The sequence below is a fragment of the Megascapheus bottae genome, chromosome 7 (genome assembly GCF_031878675.1).
Source record: "Megascapheus bottae isolate mThoBot1 chromosome 7, mThoBot2.hap1, whole genome shotgun sequence".
NCBI classification, from domain to species: Eukaryota; Metazoa; Chordata; class Mammalia; order Rodentia; family Geomyidae; genus Megascapheus; species Megascapheus bottae.
This window is the reverse complement of record NC_143515.1, coordinates 67894403-67906195: the sequence shown is the minus strand read 5'-3', so window position 1 is coordinate 67906195 and position 11793 is coordinate 67894403.

Genomic DNA, 11793 nt, shown 5'->3' with positions numbered 1-11793 from the left:
CATAGCAACAAATAGGTGTGATAGCCTTTTGCCCACCTATGGTCTCAGCTCCGAAAGCCTTAGGAGTATAGTAGTGCTAGCAAAAATCAAACCACTGAAAAAAAAGGTTTGAAGTAATTCAAGTAGAAAGGTGCCTGCCTATCTGGTGTCCTGAAGTTCAAACCTCAATAGTGTTTTGTGCATATGGTACTTCCTATCCTTCCTCTTCCTCCCCTCGCCCCCCGCTCTGCCCAAGTATTTTTAATCTGGCATATAAAGTTGTTTGCGTTTATTTCATCTTTTAAATTTTCCAGAAAAGTCTTCAGAACAGTGCCAAAATGTACCTAGCGTAGGGAGGAGAGAGTGGTGGCTCTGGGTGCAGGTGAAGGAGACTTGTCCATCTGAGCCCCAGTCTGTTAGTGCAGGTACAGGCTTCGTCTCATTCTTTTGTTATTTGAAAAGGGTGCACCCATCGGATATACTCAGTAGTAGTACATGATGGTTGTGCCAGCACTCAAAACTGAAGCAGGAGGCTCTTGAGTTCAAGGCCAGCCTGGACTACATAGGCAAACCCTATATAAATAGGTACATAGGCAAGTACAGAAGTCATTGCCATAGAAACAAATCTTGGGTGAAATGAGGCTGGATGGTTGAGAGGTCACGGTTGACAAGTCTCCCAATCTGAGGGCCCAGCACATACAAAAATACAGGCCAGAAGGAAAATGCACACAGAGTCATTTGGCTGGGCTGGGCTGGGATACAGCGGGGAAGCTAATGCCTGGGTGAAAGGAGTTGACCGACAGGTGAGAGTTGGCTCCACCTTGTCTTGCACATACATAGGAATGTTTGCAACCCCAAGGAGTTCTTCTGCCAACAATCCTACTTGCTTAACAGTCTGTTGTGGTTGCACTTGCCAGTAACGAAGATGAGGTAAGAGGATCATGAATTATATAGCCTGGGCTGTACTTTTTGTCAGCACTCAAAAATCAAGTTAACAAACATGGTACCCACCACCTACATAACCAGTCTAATAAAGATTCCAATGACAGGGCATGTATTGAGGCTGCCACCTCCCACCTCCCCGGCTTTGCTTCCTGGGACCTGGGCTGCCAGCCCTAGTACGGGATTGTAGTGGCAGCAGCTGCTGTCCTGTCGAGTACAGACCTCTTGGCCTGGCTCAGCATGTGACCCCCACCTTCTCCTAGGAATCTTCTCCCCTCCATTGCCTCTCTCCCTAATCTTTATTTTGATCCATCATGAGGCTTGAACCCTGGGCCTGGATGCTGTCCCTAAGCTCTTCAGCTCCAGGTTAACAGGTTAACGCTCTACCACTTTGAATCACAGCACTACTTCCTTTTTGTTGTTTTCTGATGGTTAATTGAAGATAAGAGTCTCATAGACTTGACGCCCAGGCTGGCTTTGAACCACAATCCTCAGATTTTAGCATGAGTAGAATTACAGTCATGAGCCACTAGCACCTGACTATACACTTTGAGAGAACAAGATCTCATGTAGCTCATGCTGACCAGGAAATCACCATCCTCCTGCCACTTGAGACACAATACCACTTCCAGCTTTTTCTGAGTTTATTGGAAATAAGAACCTCAAGGACTTTACTGCCTCAGCTGACTTTGAACTGCAGTCCTCAGATCTCAGCCTCCTGAGTAGCTAGGATCACAGGCATGAGCAACCAGCGCCTAGCTGGTCACTTTTATTTTTTTAGAGCAGCATTACATGCAAGAAAAAATTAAATATATACATTTCCAAATTCCTCCATTTTAATATTGTGTCCCATTTACAAAATTATCTGCACCTCTATTTACATGTACATATATGCACACACATTTTTTGTGATTAACAGGACTTTTATTGATAGTAAACTAGAGCAAACAATCAGACTCATACATATGCAGTATTCAGTACAAACAATAACAGTTAAAAGAAATTCTGGGCTGGGAGTTTGGCCTAGTGGTAGAGTGCTTGCCTAGCATGCACGAAGACCTGGGTTCGATCCCTTGGTACCCCACATACATAGCAAAAAAGCCGGAAGTGGTGCTGAGGCTCAAGTGGTAGAGTGCTAGCCTTGAGAAACTCCAAGGACAGTGCTCAAGCCCTGAGCTCAAGCCCAGGACTGGCAAAAAAAAAAAGTTAAAAGAAATTCAAAACCTGTATAAAACAAAAAAAGAACTGTAGAAAAATCATACAGCTTAGGAGACACAGTGGAAAGGAAGGTTCTCTCCATCACATTACTGCCTGCACTCTGTATTCAACAGAACTGATCACGCTAAATGAGAATACAGACTTTTTAGTATTGTGTGAATTTAAAAAGTATTAAACACATTTTCTAAGAATCTTTCAGTGACGAGTTGGTACCCTTAGCTAGCTGCTAAAGCTAAATGGGGGAGGGGAAGGGCAGGGAGGAAATTAGTATTTTGTAACCATTTTAATTATTTCTTATTTTTCAAACACTGTTTTCATAACAAGTGTTTTACACTTGCACAATATTAATTACTTCATTTCACATGGAAGCCTGTGGTAGGCTGATTAGACAATAAGATGGCAAACAACCAGTGGTGCTTTTCTGACGTCAGAAGAGTACATAAAAAAAAACATCAGCATAAACATCAAAGTACATTAAAAAATATAGTCAACAAAAAAATACAATTGCTAAAAAGTGGTTTAGAGCACAGCCACTGCTTATCAGTAGCTTCAAGTGACAATTAGCGTGCATAACAAATTCTGGTGACTTCACAAAACCCCTATACAATACTGACTAACACACCCCTTTGAAATGTACATTAAAGGCTGTCATTGCAAAAAGAGGTTCTGATGGCACTCCCGTCCCTCTCAGGAGCTAAGTCACCAGGTAGAATTATAATCTACAGAATTATATATCTACAATTCAGACTATGTGGTGTTCTTATACACAGAAACCTGTATGGAGCTTTAAAACAAAACAAAATGGGATAAGGGATGTTTATCTGTTGTTTAGTATTTGGATGCCATAAGACATATAAAATGCATAATCAATTACCTACGAGAATATGTCATTCTAAACTTAAAAACCATCAAGGCAGGGACAAGAAGGAACAAGAAAGGTCCAAAACTCTTAAGATGAGTTAAAAACAGGTTTAAAAAAATAAAGGTTATATATACATAAATGTATGTATATATGTAGCGCACACATTTTTTTTTTTTTTTTGCCAGTCCTGGGCTTGAGCTCAGGGCCTGAGCACTGTCCTTGGACTTTCTCAAGGCTAGAGCTCTACCACTTGAGCCTCAGCACCACTTCCAGCTTTTTTCTATGTATGTGGTACCGAGGAATCGAACCCGGGTCTTCATGCATGCTAGGCAAGCACTTTAACCACTAGGCCAAACTCCCGGCCCGCGCGCACACATTTTTTAATCATTTGAAATTAACCCGCACACATTTTTTTAGAATTTGAAGTGTTTATTATTTTTTATTAAAGAATTTATTAACATTGATTTTTACATCATATTTCAAATGAAGTGTTTAACAAAAAAGTATTCAAGAAGGGAATCTATACAATCACTGGCACTTAGTTTTTAGAACAAAATCAAAATTAGGCTAAGGGTTTGTATATCATACATACATGTTAATCTATGCAATAAAACATTATGTCTATAGAGTCATAGGTTTTTATGTCTATGTAGTTGTGTTTATATTTCCTGTACCATGTCCATAGCATTGGGTATGCAAATATTGAGTCCTCTCTCGTACTGTTTGGATCTAATAGCCACATATTAAGGATACCATGTGCTTTTTGTTTCTTTAGTCTTGACTTGTCTCACTCAACATGATTCAGTCTATATTCATCCACTTCCCTGCAAATGCCATTATTTTATCTTGTCTGTTGGCTATGTAGAATTCCACTGTATATATATATATACATATATGTATATATGTGTATATATATACATATATGTATATATATGTGTGTGTGTATATATATATATATATACCACATTTTCTGTATCCATTCATCTGCCTTAGGGCATCTGGATTGTTTCCATCACCTGGCTATTGTGAATAGTGAAGAGATAAACATAGCTGAGCAAGTATCCTTATCATATTTTGGGTTATGATGTTCAGGGTCGGTGCCCAGAAGTGGTATGGCCAGATTGTAGGGAAGGTCAATTTTCAGTTCTTTAAGAAACCTCCCTACTCTTTCCAGAATGGCTGAACTAGTTTACAATCCCACCAGCAGTGTAGTAAGGTTCCTTTTTCTCCACAACCCCGCCAGCATCTTGTCATTGTCTGAGTTCAAAATCTTGGCCATTCTTGTTGTGGTAAGGTGGTATCTTAGGGTTGTTTTTATTTGCATTTCCTTTATGACCATGGATGATGAACATTTTCTCATATGCTTTTCTGCCATTTTAATCTCTTCTTTTGATAAGTCTTTCTTTAGTTCCCTTTCCTATTTGGTGAATGGTTTGTTGGGTTTGGGGGGGATTAATTTCTTGAGTTCCCTGTAGATACTGGGTATTAAGCATTTGTCAGATGTATTATTGGTAAATATCTTTTCCCAGTTGGTTGGCTGTCTCTCTACTTTTGTGGCTATACTTTTATCTGTGCAGAAACTTTTTATTTTTAGGTAGTCCCATTTATCTCGTCTCTCTAATCTGTTGTGACCCTGGGATTCTGTTCAGGAATCTTTGCCTGTGCCTATGAGTTCCAGTGTCTCTCCTACTCTATCATGTAGCAGTTTCACTGTTTCCAGTCTGACATTGAGGTCTTTGATCCACTTTGAGTTAATGCTTGTGCATGGTGAAAGGCTAGGGTCAATTTTTAGTGTTCTGCATGTGGCTGACCAGTTTTGCCAGCACCAATAATTGAATAGACTGTGTTTGTTCCACTGTATATCTTTGGCTCCTTTGTCAAATACAAGTTGCCTATAGGTATGTGGTTCTATTTCTGGGTCTTCTATTCTGTTCCATTGATCTTCTGGTCTATTTTTGTGTCAATACCATGCTGTTTTTGTTATTATGACTCTATAGCAGAGTTTGAAGTCTGGTATTGTAATACCACCAGCATTGCTTTTTGCCTAAAAGTGTTTTGGCTATTCTAGGTCTTTTCTTGTTCCATATGAACCTTTGGATTGTATCTTCTATTTCCATAAAGAATGCCTTTGGGATTTTGATGGGGATTGCATTGAATTTGTATATCAATTTTGGCAGCAGAGCCATTTTCACTATGTTGGTTCTCCCTAACCATGAGCATGGGATGTCTTTCCATTTCCTAGTGTCCTCTTTAATTTCTTTTGTTAGGCTTTTACAGTTTTCATCAAATAATTCCTTTACATCTTTGGTTAAGTTAATTCCTAAGTATTTTATTCTTTTGGGGGCTATTGTGAATGGGATCATTTTCTTGAGTTGGTCTTCTGTTTGTGTATTGTTGGTGTACAAGAAGGCTACTGACTTCTGAAGGTTAATTTTGTATCCTGCCACTTTGCTAAAGTGGTTTATTAATTGTAGGAGTTTGGGAGTGGAGCTTATTGGGTCACTCAAGTAGAGGCTCATGTCATCTGTAAATAGGAATAGCTTAATTTCTTCTTTCCCTATGTGGATCCCTTTGATGTCCTTTTCTTGCCTTATTGCTCTGGCTAAGGGTTCCAACACTATATTGAAGAGAAGTGGAGAGAGTGGGCATCCCTGTCTAGTTCCTGATTTTAAGGTAAATGATTCCAGTTTTTCACCATTTAGTATAATACTGGCTGTAGGTTTGTCATATATGGCTTTAATTATTGTAAGGAATGTACCTCTATTCCTATTTTTCCTAGTGCTTTCAACATGAATGGATGTTGTATTTTTGTCAAATGCCTTCTCCACGTCCAGAGAAATTATCATATGATTCTTATCTTTAGCTCTATTGATGTGATGTATTACACTGATGGATTTGTGAATGTTAAATCAGCCTTGCATCTGTGGGATGAAGCCTACTTGATCATAGTGTATAATTTTTTAAATTTGTTTCTGGATTCTGTTGGCTAGTATTTTATTGAGGAGTTTTGCGTCTGTGTTCATTAGAGAGATAGGTCTGTAGTTTTCTTTTTTTGTTGAGTCTTTCCCTGGTTTGGGGATGAGAGTAATATTAGCTTCATAAAATGAGTTTGGTATTGCTCCTTCTGCTTCTATTTCTCAGAATAGTTTCAAGAGTATAGGTGTTACTCATCTTTAAACATCTTGTAGAATTCTGCAGCAAAACCATCTGGACCTGGGCTCTTTTTGGTTGGCATTTCCCTGATTACTTCTCCAATTTTGTTGTAAGAGATTGGCTTGTTCAATTTGTTTACCTCTTCATTGTTCAGTGTGGGTAGCCTATATTTATTCAAGAAATCATCCATTTCTACTAGATTTTCTTGTTTCTTTGAATATAGGCCTTGGTAGTACTTATTCATAATGGACTGAATTTCTTGGATATTGGTTGTGATTGTTCCCGTGGGGTCTCTAATCTTGTTTATTTGAGTCTCCCCTCTCCTTTTTTTTGATAAATCTCGCCAGAGGTCTGTCAATTTTGTTGACTCTTTCAAAGAACCAACTTTTTGATTTATTAATTTTGTGTATAGTAGATCTTATTTCAATCTCTGATATTTCTGATTTTAATTTTGTTATTTCTGTCCTTTTAGTTGTTTTAGAATTAACTTTTTCTTGCTCCTCTAGGTGTCTCAATTTCTTTTTTAGGTTATTTACGTGCTCTTCTTCTATCTTTTTAATATGCACTCCTAGTGCGATAACTTTGCCCCTTAGAACTGCCTTTGCTGTGTCCCACAAGTTCCTTTGTGATGTGTCTTGATTACATTCAAGGAAGTTTTGAATTTCTTCTTTGATCTGATCTGTAACCAGGAGTTATTCAGAAGTGTGTTGTTCAGCTCCCATGTTGAATGTTTTTTGACTTTTACTGCATTGTTCAGAACTAGTCTGACTCCACTGTGATCAGATAGAACGCATGGGATTATATCAGTCCTCTTATATCTGCTTAAGTTTTCAGTATGAACTATTATGTGATCTGTTTTGGAGTGTGTTCCGTGTGCTGCTGATAAAAATGTATAAAGTTTCGCCCTTGGATGGGAGACTGTGTATATCTGTTAAGCCCAGCTGGACTATGGTGTCATCTAAATCGATGGTGTCTTTGCTTATCTTTTGTTGAGTTGACCTGTCATTTGGTGAGAGTGGCATATTGAAGTCTCCCACTATGACTGTGTTTGAGTCTATTTTGTTCTGTAATTTTGAGAGAGGGCAGGGTCTCAGCGCCCCTCAGTCTCCAGTTTCTGTGGCCGGGGAGAGGAGGCTATTGGGCAGGTGGGAGCAGGGACACCTCAGCCCCCCTTGTTGGGGTGCTGGGTCCTAGCGCTGGCCTGTGGGTCTTCAGTCAATGTCCTAGGGGAGGGGACTGTTGGGGGAAGGGACAGGATTCTGAATTCCTTGCCCTCTTCACTTCCAGTCTTTCTTGGGCGGGGTGGAAGGGTCTGGGTTGAGTTCTGTAGCGCCACCAGCCCTGCTTTCCTGATGGGTTTAGGGAACCCACTGGACTCTTACTTATTGGGGTTTGGCTGTGAGCTGCTCCGCGGTGTTGGAGGGTTGTTCGCCTCCCCTCTGGTCTCGGCCGCCATCTGTGCCGCCCTCGCCCGGTCTGTGCTGGTTTCTGCGTATGGATTCCCCTGCTTGCTGGTGTAGCTGCAGGCCCAGAGGCTTTCCCGGCTTGGAGCCCGCGGCAAGGGGGGAAGGAGGGGTCCTCAAGTTCGTTGGATGTAAGCTTTATCTGCATTTCTTTTCCAGTTTGTGTACTTCTCTGTTACTTCTTGAATTTGTAGTTGTGGATTTCTTAAGATAGATGGCTCGTGGGATTCCCTGATTCTCTATTTTTGTGGGAGAGAGCTAGGCTGGGTCCCTATTGTCTCGGCATCATCTTTCCTAACCCCTGCACACATTTTTTTTTTTAGAATGGAAAAAAAAAGTTTAATAGAGAGTACACCTTCACAGGAAAGGACAGGCTTCAGCTAGATAACTCGAGCCAGTTTAGAGTTGAAGGAAACATCTCTTGCTCTCCGTGTAGGATATGTGAGTTAAAGATGACTTACCACACACATTTCTTTACTGATAAGTATAATGTGCATTTCCTAAGAACGAAGACTCCCTTTCACAAAACAAGTGTATTTATTAATGTCAAGCACTACAGCTTTTTTTATATATATATTTTATTGTCTGGGTAATGTATAGAGGGGTTACAGTTACATTCAGGTACATTACTTCTCAAACATTGATACCCCTTCTCATGTTTTTGTCCCCTTTTTCCTTCCCCCACCCCCCCACTACAATATTTAAACATCACTATTATGCAATCCTGTGGTTCTGAAACTACATAGAGAGGCCTTACAGGCCCACAGAGAGTGCACAGTGGACTCCAAACTTTCAAGGCAAAGATAGACTGTAAAACTGCTAGCTTGAAGTCCTTTATCATTCCAACAATAGATGGCACCATATTCCTTGCATAAAATCCAGGGTTTTATAAAAATCAGGCACCCTACAAAAATCAATATGGGATAGGATGGTCTTGTCCACAGTGTTTCAAAATGAAAACATTATTTGGCTTTCAATTTACATGAATTGGTTTTTTGAATGACTACTAAATTGTTAGGATACTAAATACATATCTTAATCTAGATAGTTCTTTTATAAAAGGAGCAACATGAAAAAAAATCTATTAAGCTAGGTTCCAGCATCTCACACCTATAATCCTAGCTACTCAGGATGTTGATTTGAGAATCACAGTTTGAAGCCCCAGCAGAAAAGACCCTAAAATTCTTATCTCCGATTAACTACCAAAAGTGGGACTGTGGCCAATTGGTAGAGGGGAAGCCTTGAACAAAATAGTTTTTAAAAAGGGAAGGGAGGGGGTATTACATTCATGACAAAGAAAAATAGGAAAGTTTGAACTAACCTATAGTTCACTCAGATTTTACCCTTAGTCTCAATAATATTCTTTATAGTTATGTTTCACTTAGCTGTTCTGTGGTTTAATCTAGAACGATTTAATTGTCATTTATGTTTAGTCTTCTTTAATCTGAAATGATTCCTTAGGTTTTCTGTGCCTTGCAAAAAGACAAAAGAGTCTCACTTTGTTTGTCTGGTATATTCTTGTAATTAGATTCAGTTTTGTTTAGCTGGAATGCCACAGAAAAGATGTCCTTTTTACAACATATCAGAAAATTCTGGTGGTACTTTGTTCCATTAATTAACAAAGTTACCTTCAATTATTTCTCTTCTCCCATAGTATTGTTATTTTGTTTGTATTTTTAGTTGTTTAATTTTGGTTATATACAGAGGGGTCACAGTTACACACGTCAGGTAATGAGTACATTTCTTTTTGAACAATGTCACTTTCCCCTCATTTTCTCTCAGTTTTTTTCCTCCCCTTCAAGTTGTATGGTTCATTTTCAATGTAGTGTCTACTGAGTATCCCTGCTGCATTAGTTCACCCTTTGTCACACCATTTCTTTCTTTCTTTCTTTTTTTTGTCAGTCATGGGGCTTGATCTTTGGGCCTGGGCACTGTCCCTGAGCTCTTCAGCTCAAGGCTACTGGCCTACTCCTCAAGCCATAGCACCACTTCCAGTTTTCTGGTGGTTAATTGGAGATAAGAGTCTCAAGGACTTTATAGTGCCTGGGCTGGCTTTGAACTGAGATCCTCAGATGTCAGCCTCCGGAGTAGCTAGGATGAGAGTCGTGAGCAAATGTGTCCTGCTGTGCCACCATTTCTATGCTCCCCTTTAACCTTCCCCCAAACCAATAAACTTCCATACAAGACAAAAGATACAGAAATCAAAAACAGCAATAGAGGATGAAAATTTTTTTTTCTCTATATTGGAGATTTAACCCAGTTTTTCACAAGTGCTAGGCAAGGCCTTAACTGAGTAAGGCATAGCCAAAGCAGCTTTAGTTAGAAAGTAAAGCTGGCATTTACAAGGTTAATTCACAGAAAAGTGACTTTTCCTTTATAAAGCAACCACTTATTCTTTCTTTATTGAACTATAACCAATAAATGTTTACAATTTGATGTTGATTCACGGTTGAGATTGTCACTATGACAGGTATAAAAAAACTGATTTTCGGGCTGGGAGTTTGGCCTAGTGGTAGAGTGCTTGCCTAGTATGCACCAAGACCTGGGTTCGATTACTTGATACCACGTACACAGAAAAAGCCAGAAGTGGTGCTGTCACTCAAGTGGTAGAGCTCTAGCCTTGAGAAAGCCCAAGGACAGTGTTCAGGCCCTGAGTTCAAGTCCAGGACTGGAAAAAAAAAAGACCTGATTTTCCTAGTGCCATTATTCCATCTATATTAATTTTCTACCACAAAGGAAAGTTTTTCTTATTAACTTATTAACATTTCAATATAGCTATATATTTGTTTATCTTATTCCTTTAATATTCTATAATTACTTTTTTATATTTATCTCCTAATACTTTATGATTCTGGGGATTAAACCCAGGACCTTGCTGCATGCTAGGCAAGCAGCCTAACCTTCTTAATGTCCTTTTTCTTGTTATTGTCCTTGGGCTAGAATTCTGGGCCATGGCACTGACCCTTAGCTTTTGTGCTCAAAGCTAGTGCACTACCACTTGAGCCACAGCTCTATTTCTGGCTTCTTTTGGAGTTTAATGGAGATAAGAGTCTCACAGACTTTCCTACCTAGGCTGGCTTCAGTCTGCTATACTCAGATCTCAGGCTTCTAAGTAGCAAGGATAAAGGTGTGAGCCACCAGCACCTAATTTCCTTGGTCCTTTCAGTATGTCTCTACCACTTTTTGAACACTTTCTTTCTTTCTGGAACCCCAAGCAGCTCTGCTTCCCTGGTGAATGGCATTTAGAATTGGTTGTCATATTTTCTCATTGTTACTAATTTGCATTTCTTGTTGGCTCTTTCAGTTGACTGAAAAAAATGCAAACATATGTGCATCTAAATACATGTATCAGAACATATTTGGCCAAGCATGGTAGCATATGCCTGTAATCTCATTACTTAGGAGGCCAAAGTAGGAGGATCAAAAGTTTGAAGCCAGCCAGGTACTGGTAGCTAACGCCTGTGATTCTAGCTACTCATCAGGCTAAGATCCGAGGACTGAGATTTTAAAGCTAGCCTGAGTAGGAAAGTTCAGTTAACCACCAAAAACCCAGAAGTGGTGCTGTGGCTCAAGTTTTAGAGCATCATCCTTGAGTGAAAAAGCTAAGGGACAGCATCCAGGCCCTGAGCTCAAGCCCCAGTATTAGCACAAGTATGTGTGCACATAGACTTTGCCATCCAGGCTCGCTTCAAACCACAAGCCTCACATCTCAGCCTCCAGAGTAGCTAGGATTACAGGTGTAAGCCACCAGTGCCAGCTGTATTGGTTATTTTTGAGGCTGGGCTTTCCATTAAGCTCAGACTAGCATGGACTGTGATTTTTCCCATGCCACTGTCTCCTGACCATTGTGCTTCCCCTGTAGCAGGGATAATAGGCTTATAACACTGCCCCCAGCCATTGGTTCAGATGGACACTTTCAAAGTTCTATTTCCAGATTGGCATTGAATTACAATTCCCTCCCCCCAATATATTAACACAGCTAAGTAGCTAGAATTACAGGCTTGAGATACTGTACCTGGATTCCTCTGGTTATTTTTTAAGAATTTATTAATATCGATTTTTCTATCATATTTCAAATGTCATGTTTAACAAACAAGTATTTAAGAAGGAAATATCTGTAGCCTCTGGTTATTTTTGAGATTAGGAATCTTGGTTTTTGTTTGAGTTGTCTTGGAC